A 23281-nucleotide genomic window follows, 5' to 3' on the forward strand; every position below is an offset into this window, starting at 1 on the left:
GAGAGTACTGCTGGCCCATGTATACCTGCTTATCCCCTAGGTCTTCATTATCTGCAAAGGCTACCATCAGTTTTCTTGCGCAGATTGGGGATTTAATGACAAAGCTTTGCAGAAACCATATTTGACCTCTTGGGTCTTGTTGGACCAAGTCTTTCCTGAGGCAAAGACTTTCAAATCTCCTGCAGTTTGTCTCTTTTTTTTGAGATACTCTTGAAATTGGGAAATGGAAATATATTCTGTTGGTGAAGATTTTTCTTTCATTTGCAAATAGCAATTGCCACGATTGCAGAAATCCTGTTGTGTGGATCAGATCTGTGAAATTGTCCTGAATGGTTCTCTGACTGTATGGCAAGGTTTCTTTGCAGTCCTTTTTTAGACAGGCCATTTTATGTCATGCTTTAGATGACATGAAATCATGCTGCTGGTTATTACCATTGTCTTTGTATTGTGGTGGGATACTTAATCCATATTTACACAGCAGTATTCCCATTAAATGCTCTGAATTGAGAGATAATCTCTTGATTAATGCAATCACAGGTGATGCTGTTCCAGAGTGCATGAAGGCTGTTTGAATTAAGGGTGTAAAAAGTAGGGTTGAGCTTGTGGCATGGAGTGGCTGCTATTTCCTCCTCTGTTAGGATGGCTTCAATCCATTCCTCCCCTGCATCTCTTTTTGTCTCTGTTTCTGTCTCAGTATTTTGTGCTCTCTTTTCAACCTGTGTTGAAGCAACCAGTCCTGTCTTTTGGAAGGATGGACTGGAAGCATCGCTATCTTATCACATTTCTTATCTATTTTGAAGTTTCCATTTAGCAGTGGGAGTGACTGCAGCATTCTCAGCCTTTAACAGCTAAAGGTAAGAAAAAGATTTGAAATATGCAACAATGTAATTTCTCAATCAGCTTCAGAGACTTCATTGTGGAGCAGTGCAGATAATGCAAAGCCATCTCTCGTACAGGCACTGAATGCTACCTTTTACTATTTTTGCTTGCTGGATCACAGACTAGGGGTTGCACCCAGCATGCCTAAGACCTGAGCAAAGTCTTGGATTTAAATACTACTGTAGATGAAGATTCCTGCTTGATTGCCTACCCAGCCCAATCAAAGCTTTAATATTGCCTTCTACACATGAGGTTGAGTAAAGCTGTAGCGGACATCCAGAACTGCAGTAGATAGGTGTTAGGAGAGAACCCCAGGGTGGTTATCTGGGCTAAAATGCCTGGCTCTTGCATATATACTCTCCTTCACCCTTCTGTAGAAACCACTCATCTGAAGAGGCCTTGTTTCCCTTTGAACTGCAGATCTCAAGACCAGAGTAAGAGAAAACAGCTCTGTGGTGAGAAAACAGTTCCTTCACTCTTCCTAATGAGCCTTCCTCCTTAGAAGAATAACTCATTGCTTACACAGCTGATAGCCATATGTCAAGCCTTGAGACAGTGATTGCCCAAAGCTGAATGGGAGCTCTGATACTGACCATTCTGGGCATCATGATGCTTAGGTATGAAAGCCCACCTGCTTTTTCACCCAGTGCTATTAGCACAAGAACTTGTCACAAGCTGCCTGGCAATGTGACTTTGTACAATGCTGGAGACAGCTGCAATTTCATGTCATGCAGCTTTGAGTTGCGGAGAGGGCAGTAGATTTCTACATTTTGACTATTTCAAGATTAGGGTGGTTACTGAGATGACAGGACTGTGGAACTGCGTTAAAAGGAACATTTATGTTAATGTAAAGACATTGGGTCAATCTCACGGCTCTGTCATTGCTATAATTACTTTTATGGAAGCATATCAGCCACTCGGATAATACCTTGCTGCAACTTATCTGATGTCTTATGACTCATGGAGTAAATTTTGTGACCATTCTCAACCCGACTTTCATTTGTACTTCTCCTTTTGCTTGTGGTCAGTTCCTGTGCCAACAGGTTCCCAAACCACTTTCTTTCTTTTTAACAAGCACTGTCTTTTAGTCATTAAAAACCTTTGTAGGCTAGTCATCGTTTAGTTGGCTCAGTAATACACTTTAATTAAAAAGAAAAAGGGGAGCAAACAATGTCATATGCAGGGTGCTGAATATATATTCCCTTAGGATTTGTCAGTTGTGTAGTTGACACTAAGTGTTAGGGCCAACATTTTCAGAGCTCCGTCAAGCATATATTGGGAACTGCTTGGCTGTGTGTTTTGGGTGTGAAACTTGATGTGGTTGGGCTGAGAGTTTGACTTGCACAAATTAAGCTGCTGGTTTAATTGTGAACCGGTGTCACTACTGGTGATAGCAAACCCACATGTTTTCTGCTAACATGTCGTGCCCTATTGTGTCAGAACGAGCAAACGTTGATCGCTGAAAGGTCACACCGCGCACCCCTTCCTGAGTGGACTGCTTTTAGAGAGGCTCACCTAGTCCCTTGCAGCTGCTGACCCTGACCGCTGAGGTTGCCAAGGAGTGATGCTTGTCTTTGTGATCTCTGCAATTTATTAAGAAGCGGCTTTGAACCTGTGAGTTCTGGATGGCTGTCAAATGTTAACTACCTTGATAGAATGGGCTTACATAAAAGAATGGGCTTGGATTTTAAAAAAGCCTAGCAACATCATCCACATAATCTTACAGGTTTTCTTATCTACAGTAAGTCATTTCAGCGATAACACTTGTGTCTTGAAAGTTTTGCCTGCTCATGCTTCCAGCATCATAGTGTGGTTTGAATAACTTGGAACAACCCACCGTGGGACACATGAAGGTAATACATGTCAGGAAAGAGTGGAAAACATGAAAGGTTGCATTTGGGGATTATTTTGGAGGCTGAGGAAGCTGACAGTGAGAGGAGTTCCCTGATACTCGAAGTGTCCTGTCAGTGGTGGAGGGCTTTGCTTTGGGGACAGACTCCTGATAAGAATTTGCATTTTAGTGAGTTCTTATCTCAGAGAGGTGGGTGGGTTTTAGCTCCACAGCAAAGTCCCATGGGCCTTTCTGTCTAATCTGACAACTGCTTTGAATTCATCACCTCACAGGGAGCCTTTTGCTGTTAACCTCATCACTAGGTGGCTGAAGAAGCCCCTTTCATTTTGTTTGAAGGGGCAATAACCGAAGGCTGTAAAACTTTTGACCTGGTAAAATGTTTTGGACTCCGAAACCTGATTCTTAACCAGAATGCAGAATCCAGATTGTTGTGGGAATAATGGACAAACCTAATGTAGGTATATATGAGTAGGCTGTGTGCTATTTAATATGTAGGTCACAAAGGAGAAGGCATGGAGGCAAAAGTTTATCTGTCTTGTTAGATCTGATCAGTGGTTAATGCCCTGTATTGTTAAGCAAGAGACTTAGGCTACAAATGTGGTAAACAAAACAGTGCTAGGCTTTATTCTCTGGCCCTAAGGCCAACTGGCATGATATGGTCTTGTCTTGTACCACTGAACTGTCTGAGTGTCAAAGTAGGATGGCTGCTTTCAGACTGCCTATTGGGAATGGTCCTTGGCCCATCCTAGCTCTGGCATCATGCCTGAGAATTGTTTAGGAGAATATGAGTAGGGCTGGGCTGAAGGGTGCCAGGAAATATTCTGACAGTTTTCTAACAGATTTGCAAGGCTCAGACCCATGTTCTGGCACTCTTAGCTTATGAGTATAGGCAGAGCCCAAGGCTCCCCCCAGGCTGTTGCACATCTTGCTAAAATAGGACTCTGGTAGAACAGTGATGCCTGTGGCAGAGTGGGCGCCCAGACCCCGTGCTTTTCCGTGTTGGTGGCTGGTGTGGATGGATTCATAGGCAATGCTTTGTTGTTACGTGAAATTTCCAGGTGCCAGGCCAGAAATGCTGGAAATACATTTTTGTCAACCTTCCTTAGATTTTTGTCATTAGTGACTTTATTGTCCCTGTTACTTGAGGTCTTCTAGATCTGTGGAGGAAGAGACAGAAAGAGGCACTTTAGGACAGTATGAAAAGGAACTGGATGTTAATTATGTAATTCTGAGTGTCATAACTAACAGTTGTGAGCTGAGGTAATTGTAGACTGAAAGCACTTTAGTCCTTTACATGAAGTGCTGCTTGCTTATTTCTGTTTTATTTACTTCCCTTTTTATTGTGGAAAATCAAAGGCTTCAAATGATAAGCACTGGACACTTGCATATAATCTTTTAGCTCCTATCCCTCTGGGTGCTGGTGGTTCTGTCTCTGTTATGTTACTGACACTGTGCTCAGGAACCAGCTCAGATGGGAAGCAGCTGTTTGTGAGGAGAGGGTGTTGACAAGACGCAGAATAAGGGAAGAACAGTGGGGGAAGACTTCCAAAGAGGGCTGCAGATGTGTTTGCTATGAGCATTCGGTTGTCAGAAGCATAATCCCTCAACAGGAAAAGGAGAGATGGGTATTGGAAAGACACTTTTCCCGGAGTTTGGCTCCTTCATTGGCTTATAAAATGTTACAAGTAAAACTATTCCTGTTGCAAATACACATCTCTTTCTTTGCATTGGCATGAGTGTTTTGTTCACATATGAGGAGAACCTGTTTTGAAAACTTGTCAGTAAATAAATAATGATTTTCAAGCTGTATGGACCAAAGGTGATTTTTTTGGGGGGAGGTGTAGTTAAAAAGTGAGATTTACCAATTAAGTTATTTGTCCAAGACAAAAGTACCACTGGAGTTTGCAGCTTAGTCATTAAACAGTGCAGGGCACACAAAATTCAGCCTATCTAGTGTTGCGGTATCTGTTTTGCTGGGCTTTTTACCGAGTCACACCTCCAGCTTTGCCACCACTGAATTTCTGGAGTTCTGCTGCATTCAGTCCTCTGGCCTTTACATTACACTCACATTCTTGGTTTACCATCACCTTCTCTTACAGTGGTTTGCAAAGCCATTGCACAAGGACAGATAATCTTACTGCACATGGGGTTTTTTTCTTCACTTCTGTGCATTCTTCCTTCCCTGTTCAGCACTTAAAAGTAATGTTTGCCAGAGTAGCTGCACTTAGAAGTTAGTGTGGAAGCATTTAGAAGCAGAAGTGGACTAAGGCTTTTGATCTAAATGCAATTGGAGAGAGTATTGGTTCTAGAAGAATGGAAGAAGTCAAAAAGGACAGACCAGTATTTCTGGAATTAGAACAGATTATTGCAGACATACTACATCATTACATAGTTTTTATTCACCAGCTATGATGATTCTCTAAAGAAGTCATCTGTGGGCAGTTCCTATTGTTCTAAATTAAAAATTGTGCACATTTTTTGTGACTTTTGTTGTTGTTTGGGTTTGGGGCTTTTGTGTGTTTGACAAATGGGGCAAAGCTTTCTTATTCTTTACTCTTGACAGTAACCAAAACATTCCCTGAAGAAATGTGTGTTTTCCTCTTTTTGACTGTTAGGTCTCTCTTTCTTTGAGTATTTAGTGTACTGGGCTGCATCTTGATTCTGACATGGTGAACAGGTCAGGCTGATAAAACTTTGCTTTATAGATGGATTTATTGATGAAGGGTGTTGGGAATTTTATGCAGTTACACCGAGTAGCAGAGGAAAAGGAAAAAAGAAAGATTACTTAGGATGATGTTCCATTTTGCATTGTGTCTGTCTGGTAGAGCTCCTTTTCAGGACTCTATGTCTGACTTTATCCTGTGGGGTGCTGAAGCCAAGAGGATCTGGCAGTGCTCAGCCTGTTCTAGCAGGTGCCTATTGCCTTGCAGTATAAGCATTTTCTACATATAGAATACGAACATCATGGATAGCAAGGTACATCTGGAAATTTCACTCTGATCTCTGTTTCCTTTCCCATTTAAAAACAGCTTAATGTGCATCTTGTCATAAAATAAAGCCAGCAAGAACAGCCAGCCTCTTGACTGGTTTTGTCTGTTACACTGTATACACAGCATATCCATGTGTCATAAGAGATCCTTTTGCACCATAGAGCCAATGCATCTATCTTAAGCAGTTGCACAAGAAAAGCCACAATATTTGGAAAGTAAAGTATGAATCAAATTTTTTACAGGACCCAACCAGAGGAACTGAAATTTGCAATCAGCAAGAATTAAACTGCAGCGGCAGCAGTTGCTGTGTCCAGGTGGTGTGTGTTTGGAGGCCAGGCTGCATGACATCAGTTCTCTTTTAATGTGGGTGAGCTGCTGGGGCAGCATGGTCTCAAATACAGCTTAACCCAGGGAAAAGGAAAGTCTCAGGCTATTTTATGTAAAGAAAAAGAAAATTTTGCTTTGAAGCACATGAAGAATAAAGATACTTGTCTGTGTATACACAGCACTATTTTAGCTGTATTATCTCAGAATAGAAAACCAGTATTTAGTGAATGGAGAAACTGAGGCACAGAAAGACGAAATGGTTTGTCCAAAGGTTGCAGGGGCAATAGCTAACAGAGCCAGCAACTGAAGCTAAGTGTCTTGTCTTTATCCCTTACCTCTTTCAGGAGACAAAGCTGAGCAAAAGCTGTCACACAAGCTATACATCTTTTCAGTGGAAAAAGTGCAACAAAAATTTTAATTCTTTGATTTAGTCTTCTGGCAACCAGATGACACATCCTTGGCAGTTAGTGCTTCATGAATTGGTGGTCTTAGCTCAATTCCAAGGGGACTGTTAGGCATAGCCAGAAGCAGTATTGACAATCTCCGTGCACAGACCAAGAATCATCAGGGATGGGAGGCATTAACAGTTTTCTGTTCTGGGAGTGCCTCTGCTGGATGCAAGACTGCTGTAGGAGAGTTTGTCGTCTTGTAGTCCTATGTGAACATACAGTGTAGAATGTAAGTCTTGGCTCATCGGGAATTGCCAGTCAGCAGCTTCCCATTACTCTCAGTGAGTAGTGAAAATGTAAATAAAGAAGCTATGTTTTGTCTCAGACTTACTCAGTGGCAGTTGTCTGAACAGTTGTGCTTATGCTAGAATCTGAGCAAGTGCAAGTGCAAACACAGACATCTGGTTGTTTCACACTTGCCTAGTCTGCTTGTGTATGTCTTAGCTGCTGAAACTAACTCTTCTCAACACTATGCAGAAGTACTTTTTAAAGCAGTAAGTGCAAGCCTGAGTTCCGCAATCAAACACACATCAAGCACAAAGGGTGTGAAAGACAAAAATGAAGTGAAAATGTCAGTGGTTTGAACATAGTGCTGGTGCTGCCCCTGTGTTCACCAGGAAAAGCCAGTCTGTTGAAGCAAAGTAAAACTGTCTGAGGCCAAACTGAATCCAAGGAGAGATTTCAAAAAAGTTTGGTTATAGAAGGCAGTATATAGAACATTTCATTTCTGTGGCTGCTCTGCACTTCTTGATTTTTTTTGAGGAGCTGCAGCTTCAGAGGTGCCACGCAAAGGAAGTTTCTTCTCTGTGATTTTTTAGCTCCAATGTTCAGCCTTAAAGTTTGAAGATGAATTAAAGAAGTAGTTGAATCCTGAAATTCACTGCACAAACCTGTCCTTTGGGACAGGAGGGTTTATTTTTGGTATATTTTGCACTTCTCTGAACACTTCTCATCTTTCAAAGCTTCAGCTGCCTCCTTTTCATTAATTTTGAAGATATATCTTCAGTGAACACCCTTGTTGGATGTTGTCCTGATTCTCCTTATTTTCACATAAAAAGGCTTTTGTTCACCAGCTGATTCTCTGAGGCCACCACTGCCTTGTTCAAACTAACACATACCAAAATAAAACCAGTGGCCATAATGTTTCTCTACAAATCAGGGTACTGTTGAACCTTTTGAGATTGGTGAGATTTTTTGAGGGAGAGTGGTTTGGGGAGAGGTGAAGCAAAGCCCTGATAGGAATGTTACTTTCCTTTTGTCTCGCTTCAGTTGATGTGATCTTTCTAGAAAGCCAAGACTTCATGCTTGAGACACCTGGTACGGAGGGTACTGTACCCCAAGATGGTGTTAGACTGTTTTTCCCCTCTTAGTTCAGGATCCCTGCACCAGTACAACCTCCTGTCATGTCTTGTTTCCCACATCACACATTCTTGGTTATCTCCACTGGGACTGGTTAGTGCAGAGCAGAACACAACATTAATATTGTGGATACCTTGGGATTATAGTTTCAGTATTTCCTGGCCATTGCAAACAGTTTGAAATGCCAGTGTGTGAGAGATGCGATTATCCTGGAATTCCTATTTCACATCATTATCTTGGAGTACAGTAGAGCAAACCAGAAGATATTCCCACCAATTTCACTCCAATTCACTGCTTAGGGTTTTGATTTATGTTTGTAAGCATTTTTAAGTGAGGTGAGCATGACAGTTACCACCATGTCTGTTAGCCCTGCCATGTTCCTAGAAGGTGAAGTCCCATGGTATGAACAGATGTGTGGGGTTTGTATCCTCAGCTGCTGGAGTTTACAGCTTTATGTATAGATGCAGACTAAAGACTGCAGTGGTTTGATTAAATGCTTAGATGTTGAGTAGTATAAAGCAACAGATGCACATTCTGTGCAGCTTTGTCTGAAACAGAGGTGTAGGAACAGAGAGTGGAGGACAATAATTGCTTCAGCCATCTCATTTAAATCACTTTGCAAATGAGAGTCACAGTCCGTAGCCTAAATGCATAAGTAACGGTTTATAGTTATCTGTAGGATGGCAGCTGGAGTGGCTGAGGATTAGGCACTTGCCTATTTTGCCACATATATGTCAGAGACAGTAAACACTCAGAAAGTGGTGGGGAAAACACCTTGGGGCTTTCAAACAGTGTTTGCCAGAGCTCCTCTGTTGGAGTGCTGTATAGCCAGGCTGGCTGACAGTCTGCTGTGGGTATTGGTTTGATACAGACCGTGTGAAGGCAGTAGCTGTGAGGGTGGGTAGAATAGCTCAGGCATGGCCTTGCAGCATGACTGCTTGCAGCTAGACTGAGCTCTGATGGCTCTTCCAACCTTTGCTGGTCACCTAAGTCAGCTGCTTTTTTATTTTTTAGCAGTGTTAACTGCAGATGATATTTGAGTGGCAGTTTCAAAGGAGGAAGGGAAATGTGCTGTCTTGGTCTGCTTCTGTTTTCTAGGCTTACATTATTTTCATGTATTTGCTGTGTAAGCAAGTTTCAACTAAGCTGATGGAGTTGGTCAAGAGGGCTGAGGCTTGGAGATGAAGTGAGAACAAATTCCCTTGGGGGGGTTTGTTGCCTGTTGTTTTGGGGGGGGTGTTTTTGGTATATGGGTGTAATTTGGGCTTGAGTATGCTTTTTACTGACTAATGATATGTCAACTGTGGTGGTAGTGACAGAAACCTCATGATCTTTCTGTTGCAAAGCTTCCTATTTAGAGATGTATTAGCTATCCATTCTAACGGCATTTAGGAATTTGTCTTTTCCTAAATTAGGAAAATTTTTATGGGTTCAGAACTTGACAAAAGTAATTGTACAAAGGTCTCCTGATTCAGGGTTATGGGAGAGTGCTGGAAAGGTGTTAGTATAATCTGCAGAGCTATGGGGCAGGGTGTTGGGTTTTTCTCCTTGGTGTTGCTTGCACAAACCCCTGTGTTTTCCTGGATTCATCTGCCCTTACTGTTCATTTGCCAGCTCAGATTAGAGCTGCCCCTATAGTGCTTATAGTATGGCTATTTTCAAAGTGACTCTAGAACTTATTTAACTTTCAAGGTGATAAACAGAAGGATGCGAACACTGAGAAATAAAGTATCTTTCTTTTTTCCTTCAGTAAAGGTTCTCAGTCCTTTTGCTTATAAAGGAAATACAGACCTGAAGATGGTAAGAGAGCAGGTTAGAAAAATAACGTCTATTACATGTTTCAGATTCAGCTGAATTTACAGTCTGTGTATGTAGGTAGAAACTTAATTTTGCAGGCAATATTACAAAATACCACATATATACTTTGCTCATTTATTAATGGGATGTACCTCCTAGACTGTAGTGGAATTATGGGATTCTTGTTTGTTGGTAGTGAATTCTTGACTGTTACTGATTCAAGTGGCATCTCGATGAGTTTACATAGCAGTCACAACTCCAAATTCATAACCTACTGATGTGTGGTACCAACTGCTAAAGCATGCATGAGCTGGAAATCTTGGCAGAGTCTGGAGTGAGTTATGGAGGGTATTCATGCATAAAGAGTGTGGTGCTAAATATTAGATGGTGCTGCTCCCCAGCAGCTCTTATCTGCTTTCCAGGTCTTGAATTCTCCAGTTGCAGTGGCTGTTTCTTCAATAAAACAACAACAAAAAATGTGCTAGTTCTTCATATACTACTATGTAAATATTTCATATATTCATATATATAGATTCTTTTCAGTGGTAGGAACACATTAGAAACTTCAATCCCTGCTGCTCTGAATTTTAAGAGGAAAAAAATGGAATCTACAAATGAGTGGAGGAAACTGAGGCCAGAGGCAGAAATAACTTGAACAGAATTACATGATTGCTCCAAGGGCTGGGTATGAGGGAGCCACAAGAAAGCATTTCTCTTCATTTCTGCGTGATAGCTTTCTTTGTTGGAGAACAGATGAGCTCGCAGCAGAGCCAAGAGTAGGCACAGTCAGGCATAGGCACGCCCCTGGAAGAGAACTGAAAGAAAGGATTTTTGAAAAGAGAAGAAAAAGGCTAAAAAAATCCAATCAGAAGACTCAGGAACTGAGATCTTTTCCCTTATAAAGCAGCTGCAGAGCTGTTAGCATGAGAAAAACTAAAAAGCCATTTGTCTGACATACTACTTCATGCCCTTTCCTGTGTGCAGACCCCATGTGTTCCTATACAAGAGCAGGGAGTCCATCCATGTTTCCCTGTCCGGCTTTGCCACCTCCAGTGTACTGCCTGGATGCTGTGCCGGTCGGTGTATGCAGCCTTGGCTCTGCTCCTCAGAAAATGAGCGTGGTGGTCATAGTGCTTACTGAATAAACAGCTCAATACCATAGTCAGCTTTGTTTATCTGTGTTTGGGACAGATGTAATCATCATATATGAGGACAAAGAAGGCTATATGGGAGACAATGTGGACATGAGGAAAGATTGATGGGCTGTACAGCAAGAATGACTAATTTCTGGAGAGCTCTTCTGAATTAATCTGATACTGTTGAAAATCAGGCAAAGTAATAAATCAGACAAGTAATAAATTCTTACACCTGTACAGCTAAAATAGGAAGATTTCTTGAATTATCCATTTTGTTATTGAAGTTCTTAAGAGGACAGTGTCTAGCTTCGTGCATGAGCTTCCCAAGCTGTCAGTATCCAGAAAAGGACAACAGGAACGTTCTAAAGCAAAACTTGAAAGAATTTGGATTGCTGAGGCTGAAAAATATTGAGATGAGGAGTAACTCTTTGTATCCATAGTTGATAGGACAGGAAGTAATGGGTTTAAATTGCAGCAACTGGGAAAATTAAGAAATGCTTTCAAAAAGTCAGGATAATGAAGCAGTGGAATAGATAAAGGGAATGTTGTGAAGTGTCTGAAACTAGTTCTTGTTGAGAATGAATGAGACAGACTGCTGACAGGAGTATAAAACATATTGTGCTCCTGCCTTGGTGTACAGGGTGGTATTCTGATCTCCTACAGTCCTGATTTTAAACAGTGTGGAGGAATTAGTCAAAGGCTTTTAAAATTGCTTTTACGCTCCTTTCCTGTCTGATTATTTCTTCTTACCTTACTTTATGCATTCATAACCTTTATCCTTTTGGTCTCATTGGAATTTGTGAGGGCTCTTTAATGTATCTGAGTAAAAAGTTGGGGAGTTTAGCGTCAAGTGGTCCCTTGCTGCCTTGAACTAAGCTGGCTGAGAGCAGGCACAGTAACTTCCATTGTGGAGTGGTAACCAAGTAGAAGGGGTGGTAAAGTCCTAAATCACTCCAGTCCTCAGCGAGTAAATGTAACTTAGCTTTATAAGCCACTCTGAACAAGTTACCCTAGCGTCTTCAAAAGCCAAGCATATTTAAAACCAGAACAAATCCCTAAAGACACATAAAGAGTGTGGATTCTTTTTTGAGAAGTAACAGTAAACTAAGTGAAACAGGAGTAAGCTTGGAATTACAAATTTCCCCAAAGTCAGAGTGCTAAATCCAGTTTTATGATGCTGTTACCTATGGTAGGAAGGGGCACCATGGGGGGGGGACATCCTGTGATACTGGGTAGATGTTTCACATTTGGGAGAGATTAATCATGTAAAATTATTGCCTAGATCCTCCCTTTTTGCCAGGGAATTTATTTTCTTCCTGGTTTCAAACATATCCTGCAAATATGGTGACCCGATGATTTTGTGGCAATCTGTATATTGTGTTTGGAAGCTCTCACCTGGTATAAAATTAGCCAAAGTCTCTTTACATGACCTGCTTTATATATTTAAGATTCCAAATGTTTTAGAAAACTCCATTCCTTTTCTATTTCATTTTACCTGAAATAAAAAACCCCTGGATTTAAACTATCTCAGCATCCAAAAGACAATATAAATTTGTGACATGAGTGTCAGAATACTGGTATCCTTTATCATATGAGGAACACAGTTGGTTTAAACCTCTTTGTAGCTATGCAAAAATCCCATAACTTGATTAAGAGTTTTTTCCTTGTAGCTGGGACAGTGTGCAAGTCCCTTGCTTTTCTGGCTAGTCACTTGGGTCAAAAGAAGAGCAGCATGTGCCTGCCTGGATTTTCAAAGGTATAAATCACTGAACCATTTTCAGATGTACACTGAAATTCTCTTTCCGTGTTCTCCTGCGGGAACGAGTACCTGCCTGCCAGTTTTCCCTACGTGCCTGCCTCTGCTATCTCTGCACCAAGGAGCACAATAGTAGAATGGAGGCTTGCTGTGGAGATGCAAGAATTTTGCCTCTTGTTCACGAGTTGCAATTTAGCTCCAGAACCTGGCTGGTTTCACCTTTTTTTGAATGTCCCTGGCGTGTAGCTGCCTCATTTCCAGTCATCTTTGTCCTGCCTAGTTTCGTTTTGCTGTGAGGTGGTTCCTCACACCACTTCCTTAGTGGTACAGCTGTATTTTTTTACTCTTGTAGACAGCATTTTCCCCTTAGCACTCTTGCCTCTCAGCCTGATATTCCCACACTTTATAAATATGCTGGCAGTGGTGCCATAAGCTGTCCCTTCTTATTTATGGGTAGAGTTGCAAATTTGATCCAGATGGTGCCGTTTTCGAAAGTCTGCTTCTGAAATCTGTTTGCAAGACAGGATCTGCTGGAGCATATGCCTGATCGGCTGGTTTCAGATCTCCTTTCAGGACTCCTGGTTATTTTTGCTCTATCAAAGTTGTGCTGCTTTCAATGCCTTGAATCAGTGGGATTTGATCTTTTCGTTTGCCACCACAGCACAGGCAGTGTCTAAAAGCTGCTTGTACTTGTTGTTTTGCCATTGTTTCCAAGAGACTTTGTGCTCTTTGAGCTTAATGAGCACAAAATATTATTTTGATACGTAGTAAAATGACAATTAATGATGCCATTAGTAATAATTAGTAGCTTTGTATCAGGAGGCATTTGACAGTAGCTCTTGCTATAATAGGGGATGTGGTTTCTCAGAATGCTTAGCAGAGTGCCAGCCACATTTAATGGTACACGTGCTGACTGGGTGTGTTCAAGCTACCCAAGATCACTCGCAGCTTGGATGCTGTCCTTAGGTTTCTCTTGTGGACTTAATCTCATGCAATTTGGATTGCCTCTTCTTCTTTTCTCTCTGTCTGTTGTCCCTTTAGGTGCTTACATTCCTTTGTCCTCAAAACCAAAAGAAAAAAACCCAATCATCTTTGGGGTGTAGTGTGCCTTAGCGTTTTTTTTCTTAAGCATGCAGATTATCACAGAAGGCCTTGAGAAGGTCTGTGGCACGTTGAGTTTTACAAAGCTGTATCTCTGGAGAGCAGAATAAAAACCCCCACAGTTGTACAGCAGAGGTGTGTAATGAAGTGTGGTGAGGTTGGTGCTTCAGTCAAATTGAGACCAGCTTGTTGAGTAAGAGTGCACGAGCACTGAAAGGCTCAGAACTCAAAAGGCAAAGAATTAAAATATGACTCTCCCCACCCTCTACTCCCGCCAAAAACCTCCCCCAAACCCCTTTTGATCTAGAGCATTCCTAAACTCTTATGGTTGGTAGGCCTCTGCTCTGTATCATTTCTCATGTAGTTCATTTGTTGGTCCATAATCATCAGTTTACACATTCAGCTGCTTATTCTGATAAGTAGAAATCATGCTGTCAGTTTAGCAGGAGGAGCATGGGTGGGATTATCTTCTCCCATGGTGAGCCTGAACTGTGCTTCTTCATGGGACAGAGCACAGTTTGGTCCATGCATTTAAGTCCATTAGTAGCTAGCTTTGAGGAGACTGCATCACTAATGACTGTGGGGGGGAAATACTGCAAATGGCTGTTGTTCAAAGCTTTCAAATCACAGTGGTTGCATTGTGAAAAAACCTTGCAAAACGGAAATGTTTTACCGTCACCTTCCACAAATTCAGGCTCAGGGGAACTTGGCAAACCTGCTTCTGTGTGTTAGTACCACGCTGCAAAACCCATGTAGGACAGTGACCCAAAGCCTCTTTCAGGTGACCACCAGCTGCTGTTGACAACTACTGAACAGATCCATGCTCTGATGTGTAGAATTGATGGGGCAATTTGACATCTCTGTTTTAATTAATAGAAAACCTCAACAGTGTGTTAAGTGCTTGGTAAAAGAGGCTGGAGCAGAAGGGCAGTTGTTCTGTTACCTTGCATTGGTATTGCAGCTTTTGGATAGTTCTGTTTCCGTAACCTCCAAATACAGAAGCAGTGCATATATGTTCAGACAACATGTTAACAATACTTGCCTCTGGAGAAAGTTGTGGCACCAGAAACCATTGATACTTGTGGACCACTACTTGATTATTTGGCAAAATTGATGTGTAGGGCTGGGAGAAGACTTACTCCTGCCTCATCTGTCTTACCAAGAGCCTCACTGTCATCCTTACATCAGAGACAAACTTAGAAATTCCCTCTTTTGACAACAAAATGATGTTAACTGAGGACAGTCTTGAAATTTGTTCCTTGGAGGGGTTTGACTTTGCTGTTGTCACTGCCCCTCTGCATGCACCTCTGGGGGTGTTGTGAAGACTCCTGGTCAGAAGAGCATAAGGAGGACGTAGGAAATTGGTAAATGAAGTGGTAAATGCTCCATCCCTGGCAGTGTTCAAGGCCAGACTGGACAGAGCCTTGGGTGACATGGTCTAGGGTGAGGCATCCCTGCCCCATGGCAGGGGGTTGGAACTGGATGATCTTAAGGTCCTTTGCAACCCAAACCATTCTATGATTCTATGAACAAACAAGCAAACTGGTTTGTCTGCCTTCTGGCGTTACCCTGTTGTTCTTACAGCTCTGCAAAGAGATAACTTTACTGCTCCAAGTCATCTTCATGTTAACAAACTGCTGAGGCAGTTATGTACAACATGAACTTGTCCTTTCTTTGTATCTTGTGCAGTGTACTGCTGAGCAAACTTTGTAAATGTTTGTTTTAAAACACATGAATCTCCAAAATTGGAGAGAGTTCTCCAATTCCATGTCAATATTGGCTCAAACAACCACATTAAAAATAGACAGCTGTGTTTTTTTCACAGCAGAACACACAGTATTGTACTACTCCTTGCTGAGAGAGCCTCCTCCCTTCTGCACTGTTTTTAACTAATAGGAATAAAATGGGTTTGGCTTTTTTTGAGGGGTGTGTGTCCTCAAACCAGATTTGCTCATAGCTTTTCTAAGTTTTGTTTTTAATACCAGGGGAGTCGTAACTAGTTTCCACATGCTGTGTCTTTTCTTATCGAGCTGCTGGGGCAAAGGCTGAGTTGTCGGGGTCTGGAGGATGTGAAAGAAAGAAGGGGTTAGAGAGAGGTGCCTGGTTTGCCCTGTTTTGACTGATGTGAAAGAGTAAGTTGTCTCCATTTCATTAATATTGTTGAAAACTTTTCTGAAGGTCTGAAAGAAAAAATGGATGAATTTTCTCTGCTCTCTCCCACCCCCCTTTAGGTTTTCTTTTGGGCGAATATTCATCCCTATGCCCAGAAAGTAGATTATTCAATTGCTCCTTCCAAGTAAGGCATTTGCAATGAAACATCCTATCATCCCATGTATAGCTTAGTTGAAAATGAAGTTGTTTTCTGATTTTTTAATTATTTTTTTTCTGCAGATCATAACATTCCTTTCTCTAGATGAAAATTTTCAACCAAACCCCAGGAATTTCCTACAACACAGTTTCATTTCAGACTTCTGCTTCAAAGCTTTGGGTTTTTTACACTTTTGTGTTGAAAGAATATTGTAAGTAGAAGACAGCATTTTCCTGCTGAATTTTTACACTTCAGGAAATCCAGTGTTTTCAATGGGGAAATTTTTTAATCCCAAATTGGTGAGATAACTGCTGTCACATGGCTGTCCCTAACACTGGCAGCTGATGGTTTAGGAGCCCTTTCTAAGAGCTGGCTCTGCAGCTAAATGCCCTGTTGACAGTGGCTGATGCAGGAGCCTGGAGTTTCAGATGCTGGGGGGGGGGTGGGTGGGAGGGGGGCTCCCTATCCTCATCTTGCAGAGGTTAAAAGAAGTTTTGTCACTAATTTAGCAAACTGTTTTGTGATCAGATTCTTTTCCTCCCTCACAGTGGTTCACCAGATGAATTCGGCAGCTTACTCTTCTGTGCCTGCTTCTGTAAAACAGGGCTATCAGAGACACTGGTTATAAAGACTACTTAGATATTAACATACTTTTATATCTTTGCAAGTCCTGCAGTGGGGAAGGTTTAACATTAGTGTTGTGAGTTTTGGGAGCCAGAGATGCAGTGAACAGGCGTAATCATGAGCAGAGTGACAGTCAAAGAGAGCAGTGCGAAGTTAAATGTACACCATGAATTTGCCTTTTGTGATGTTTTTGTGTGGATTTTCAATTTTTGCATAAAATCATGGCATTGTAGGTGTCTGGAGAGCTTGGAAAGAGGGGAGATGAAAGAAAGAAAGAGGTGAGATTCTGGTTATCATATGGCACAATTAACTAATTAGGGGTTTGTGTCTTGGGCAGTGGTGGTTTTACTGTCGCTCTTGGTTTTGGCAGCAGATTCTCCCCTTTTTGACATAGCAGCTGTCCAAAAAGAATCCAGGGTTGGCTCTAGGTCCTTTCAAACTGACACCTGTTTTGGGTTTGGTTTTTATTTTGCACATCACAGAGTGTTAATAAATTAGTTTTAGTTAATAAAGTTTTAGTTAATAATTAGTTAATAAATTAGCCCAATAAGTAAGAGCAGAAAGTGACATCACTGCAGTTGGAATTCATTTTGCCCTGAGGAAATGAGTGTTGTTCATCCATACTGCTGCTTCTTCGCAGTTAACTGTCACAGAAGTTACAACCTCCGTTTACATGTTTTCCTTTGAAACTTCCTGGACAACACAAAGCGTATCCCACCTTTGCACAGGTTAGTTATCGGTGAACTGCTGTTCAGGTGTGTTAACACAGAGCAGTCTGCCCATGCATTTAGCATGAGGGGTGCCACTGGGTTGTTTTGGGATGTTCTGATGCAGACTAGAAGTTCCTGCAGAAGCCTGGAAACCTTTATGAGAGGTGCCAGCATTTGAGAGCTTTGGCTTCCCTTCCCTGCACACATCAACATCTCTGGGAAGCACGAATTATAGGGAGACAGGGAAAGACATGTAGGATGGGAAAAGGAACAGGAAAGAGAAAAATTGGAGAGGAGGGAGGGGCAAGAGGAGAAGTGGCTAAGGAAGGGGAAATGGAGGCAGAAAGACAGAGAAAGAACTGTTTCCCCTTTTATGAGGAAAGGGAGCCTTCAAATCAAGATGGCTTAGTTCAGCTGTGCAGGCCACTTTATACCCATGAACTTGCAATTAAATGCGGAAGTGGCAGACAAGAGGCAAGCTAAAAGAAGATATTGTTAAATACTCGGCATTGGAGGATGCAGAGAGAGACTCAGAAAATGGACAGGGCCCAAGTAATGAATAAGCACTCAGTTTCCTGGGATTCTGCTGCTGGCGGGAGGAGTGCTGGAGGTGCTGGAGGCCTCTGTCATTCAGAAACGCTGCGGTGGCGGAGGCCCTTTGTCCTTGTCCCCTGGATGCTGCCACAAAGAGAGGTTTTATTCAATTTCATGGTGCTGAGTCGACAGGCCTCTTTCTACTAAGCGAAGGGTTTCTTCCCCAGGCCAAGCTCTCAGCTTTGCAGAGAGGCTCTGTGAACCTCGATTGTTGTTTGGCTTGGAAGTACATTGTTTGCTGCTTGAATTTTTCTTGATCTTTTGCCTAGATAACCTCAACTGGTTCCTATTTTGCTTTGGAGAATGTGCCTGATGAATTTTTTTTCTGGATTATTTTACAGTATGGAGATACCCAAAAGGAGTCAATGCTGTTACTTTGTAGGTTGGCCAGAAGGTTCTAAAGTGTTTGGTTTTCTTTTGGGTTACAGGTTAAGAGTTTACCTACTCTTCTATTGACAGCTTGGTTGTAATTTTGTGTTTGTAGTTACCTCTGCTGGCTGGGGAGACATAATCCCCACTTCTTCCTGTAACTCTGTTTACCTCTTGCTCCTATGGCCAGAAGGTAAACTCTTAAACTTGAAACATCAGCTAAAGCTTTGAAAGTATTTTGGAATTCTTTAGGCTGGAGGATGCTGTTTGTATAGGAGATTCCTGGGAACCAGGATCAGACAGTGATTTGACAGGATAGGATAAAGCCATCATGTTTGTTCCCCTGTCATATATCTTTTGAGTATTGGAATGGTAAAAGGTTTTCTTAATATTTATGAAGACCTTGGAACATAAAGGATGCTTTGTTGACTTTAACAACATCTGATCTACAAAATTCATAACCTGTGAGAGCAGAATGGGGGTTCTCATACCATGATCTGCCAAACTCACTGAAGTAAAGGAGATTTAACTTCAATAAGAGGTGAACTCATTCTTTGGGATCAGACCTTATCTCATGAGTCTGTGGCAGGCATCAGAAATGCTCATGTATTAAAGATGTTTCTGTAAACTAGGTTCTTGGTTTGTTTGGTTTTTGTTACTCTAAGGACTACAGCAATATTCAGATTGTAGCACATGATTTAAACTGTAGTATGTATATTATTAGTAGGGACTAGGATGTGTCCCAGCTTGTAGAGAGTGAAAGTAGGTCATTCTGATTCCTCTGTAGCATGACAACTCCAACACCAGTTTGCCTCAGCATATGAAATGAGGCTGAGGGAAGCCCTTGAATGGGGTGGTTATTTTGATAGCCTCTCTGACTGGTACTGTCATAACATTATGCCAGTTCCTTTTAACTTGATTCTCTTCCCAGGGTTGTGTCTGCCTGATTGTTTGGAATTGTTTAGAAGATTATTTTATTTCTTTCACATGTACGGGGCTGGGTTTGAGAGGCTGACCTGTGTTGGTGCTGCTGTGGAAGGGACAACAAGCAGGTTTTCCTGCTGTCATTTGGCAGGGAAGAGATCCAGAAAGCTGATGCAAAGCTAGTAGTTCTTTTTGTTACTACAGTGCTGTGTGGACTAGGCATTGTTGTAAAGGAGGCATTTGGCTGCCTGATACTAGATGTCTGTAAATTGTCTCTACAATGCAAACGTAGCTGTGAACTAACTCTGTTGCATTTGTAACTTCTGCCGCTGGATAACATACTGCACTACCTGCTGTCAAATATAGGTTACTAGTGATTACAGATATATGGTGGGACCAGCTTTGTGTGCATTTCCCACTCTGTGCGACACACCTTGCTATCCACATAACATGCTCTCACACCAACAAGGTGCACCCAGGCCTGACTGGGAAAATTTATTGAAAACTTCACCTCTTGTATCGATAAATGCAACTGCTTTGATCACAAACCATGAAACGATTGGAAGTCTGGGAATGACATCCAGTTTTAAGCATTTTCTTTATATTTGAGGAGCTGCCCAAAATTTTACGCAACATTTCAGGTCTGCAGAAGAACTGGGTTGGCAATCACAGGGTGGGATGTGTCTGAAATACATGCTATCAATACATGCCTGCTGCTTGTAGTCAACACCGTCAGACTTGGATGGAATGTGAAATAAAACAGCTCCCCAAGGGAAGACTGCTCGTGTCTCCCAAACTTTTGTTTGTGGTTAAGGAAAGCATTGCTGGAGTTTTACTCGGAGTAGTTCATCTCTCCCATCGTTTCCAGTTTTGAGTACTCCTGGCTAAATTGGTGATTTGGACCTTGTGCAAAGATTTCTGTCTAAAGGAAGAAGTGTCTGTTTATAATTTTGATTTCTTTCCTCTCTGTTTTCAAGCATGTGGAAAAGATGTAGAATAAACAATGTTGAATAAATTTACTCTGCACTGTCATCTACATGATTTAATCACAAACTACTGGGGCTGCATTGTGCTTTGCCGGCATGAACGTTTTATTCCGTGAGGCCTTTCAGGCTGCTGCGTGAGTTATCTTTGCTGCCTAAACCAAAGCCCTGGAAAGGATTATTGCCCCGTGGCAGGCAGCCATTTGAGTGTTTCTTGAAGCACTCAATTCCGGTGGCTAGTTCTGGTTATGTTACTGTGACCAGCTGGCCAGCACATAACCTGGGATCCTTTGCTTGAGCAGAGAGAGACTGGTGGAAATGGACAGCGGGATTATGGGAGGACAGGACAAACAAAGGACAAGACTTTAGATTCAGGTGGGAATCAGAGGAAGGTAGAGGAAGTAAATGTTCCTAGTAAGATTGATTACACATTAGCAGCTGGAATTGACATGTGTCAAAGATCTCTTTTGTTGCAGTCCTGCACCAACAGCCATATGGTAGCACTGGGAAGGAGTTATACATCAGACAAACTCCAGCTGTCCTTACCTTCAGCTGAACTCTCATACTGTTTGCCCCCATGTAAACAGATGCCCCTTTCCCCTCTTATTCATGTTTCACTGGGATTTCAGAATAAGGAGACAGGAATTATTTTCTTAGTTTGGGCAGTATTTCTTTTTCTCTGTAGACCATAAAGCTGGCAAGAGCTCTGTGTAAAGAAATAGTATCACAGTAACAAGGAACATTGTATATTAGCAGGACTCTGAGCATATAGTGTAGAATACAAGCAGATGCAGCAGCTATAATGCTCCTGTTAACACCACCAGCATTTTAAAAACATGTACACATGTGCATGTTTAAATGGGGAAGTAAGAAAAGATGGCAAGGAAAGCTGCCTAGTGTCAGCCAGCATCTTGGTAGAGTCTAGAGCAGGTTCTCAAGTTGGGTTGGGTGAAGTGATGCCATGGAGACAGATCATCCTTTACTGTAAACGGGTTGAATTCTCTGTTGGATCCAGTGCAGACAGATGATTCTGGCCCATGCTTTTCAGGAAGAAACTATTTCTGTCAGAGGCCAAAGCACAGTCATAGCATACAAGGAGAGATACCCAGTGCTGCAATTTAGTGTGGCTGAGTACCCTGCAGCCAGGACGGGCAGTGTTAAAGAGGAAATGCTGTCTGTTCATGGAACACTGAGCAAGGGACACATCTGCATCCTAACTCAGCGTAACTGAGGTGGAATAAGTTAGGTGATGGACTTTGTGTGTAGCTCAACTGCAGATTCAGTGGAGCTTAGTAATATTGCCCCATGGTGTGTGTTACGTCTTTTCCTGTGCTCTTTGTGTTTCATGACTATTGCACCTCCCTCATTTTCTCCTGGGAGTTTGCATCCTTTTGCCTATGTAGACCTTGCCAGCCCCACTGATATGGGATGTGTGAATAAAGTCTTCTAGTTGAAACACCTTAACCTCAATTATCTCTAGAAGGGTGATCCGCTTCAGCGACTCCTCCAAATGGTCTTGACTAGCAGTCCTGTTGGGATTTGTACACAAAGTTTAGGCTATTGTGAGAACAGTCATCCATCTTTCCCTCTGCAGGAAGGATGCAGGGCTGCTGCTTGTCGGCTGGGCAATTGTAAGATCTCAAGTGTAAGAGGAATGAATCTTGAATCCCCTTTTGATGGATTGAATTTTCTAAAGTGTGAATCCAGGTTTTTTATCAACACTTGAATCTTCCCATCCCCTCCATCCCTCAAAAAAGGAGGGGGATTTTAAAAAATCTTATGCAGTCTGTCACCAGACAGAGTGTTCTCTAAGGATGAACTAACTGAGGGCAGTAGGGGGGGTTAGAAAGGGTCAAGAAAACAATTTCTTTCACTTTGTAATAGCTGGTGCAGGTTCTGGAGTCACCTGGGTTTTAGCTGGGAAAACCCAGCAGAATGGGATTTGGTAGTTTTGTTTCAGTCCTGAGTAAACTATCAGGTGTCCTTTGTTCTTGCAGTGCATGTATTTTTAACAATCTGAATCTTTCTTGACTAAATCTGTGTTGTTCTGATACCCTCATAATGCTTTTGAAAGCTGAAGCCCAGCAATGGGCTCCCTTTGCTGCTGTTGGCTGGAGCTCCCTTGGCACTCACTGTCGCTCATCTGTTGTTGTACATTATTCAGAAGCAGTCGAGTGGAGACAGTTTTATACAAGTTCACAGGAAGAAAATGAGGGCAAATCTCCATGAGATGGTTCTGGCTGATAGTACCTTCTCCCAGATGAGACTGCAGCAGAGGGGAGCTGCTCAAAATGATTGCATTTCCTTCTCCTAAGTTACTTGTTACGGGCACCAAATCAAAGTGAGCTCAGGAATAATGCAGAGGAGTTTTTAAATCCTCATATGTTCCTTGCATCTTAAAGACCTTTTGTAGTTGTTTAATGCAACATTTACAAGTTTTAAAGCTGTGTCTGCAAAGATAATAATAAATAATAAAAATACTTAGCCCCAGAGTTTGGAACTGGTTCACTGCTGCTCACAGGATTTATCTATCTACAGTCTAAAGAAGTATTTAAGTCTAGAGAGGAACAGAAAAACTCAAGAGTTAACCCTGATTACAGCCTGAGATCACCAGGAAGTTTTGGCACTGATTCTAAGGGCAGCTATAGGAGATCTTAAGGTGAGATGTACTTCACGTCCTGGTCTAAAAACATCAGAGGTGGGATGTTGTTTAATTGTTTTTTCTTTGCTAATGCATATTTTCTTTTGTGAGGCTCCACAATCATGTGCATTCATGTATCTCACCAGAATAATTTCTGGATCAATCATGTTTCCAGGGGCAGAATTAAAAAAGGTGCTTTGAATTCTAAATCGTATTGTGGCCCGCAGGCTGCTTTTGTGGATAGCTTTGATTTCATATATGTCGATGTTCAGCACTTGATTTGACTGCTGTATGTCACTGCTAAAGAGTAAGAAATGTTCTTTGCAGCCTAGAAGCCAAGAGAGAGGGAGACAGACAAAGACAGATCCTTTTCATGTGTGATCTTTAGCAGAGCGCTAATTGTTACTGGAAACAAAAGAAGAAACTTCATGTGCTCAGTAGTTCAGCAAGAGAATTGTACCGTAGTTTGGATCACTTTTTGT

The 23281-nt window shown here is 41.9% G+C and overlaps 1 protein-coding gene and 1 long non-coding RNA gene across 3 annotated transcripts in view; both read left to right on the forward strand.

The window, feature by feature from the left end:
* Positions 1-23281, forward strand: part of PREX1 (phosphatidylinositol-3,4,5-trisphosphate dependent Rac exchange factor 1) — a 149833-nt gene that overhangs the window by 8577 nt on the left and 117975 nt on the right. The window lies entirely within an intron of this gene.
* On the forward strand, positions 13975-21332 carry LOC115615412. Its single transcript, XR_003994044.1, has 3 exons — positions 13975-14189; positions 16631-16638; positions 21322-21332. It is a non-coding gene; the product is annotated as an uncharacterized LOC115615412 (long non-coding RNA).

The sequence above is a fragment of the Strigops habroptila genome, chromosome 13 (genome assembly GCF_004027225.2).
Source record: "Strigops habroptila isolate Jane chromosome 13, bStrHab1.2.pri, whole genome shotgun sequence".
NCBI lineage: Eukaryota > Metazoa > Chordata > Aves > Psittaciformes > Psittacidae > Strigops > Strigops habroptila.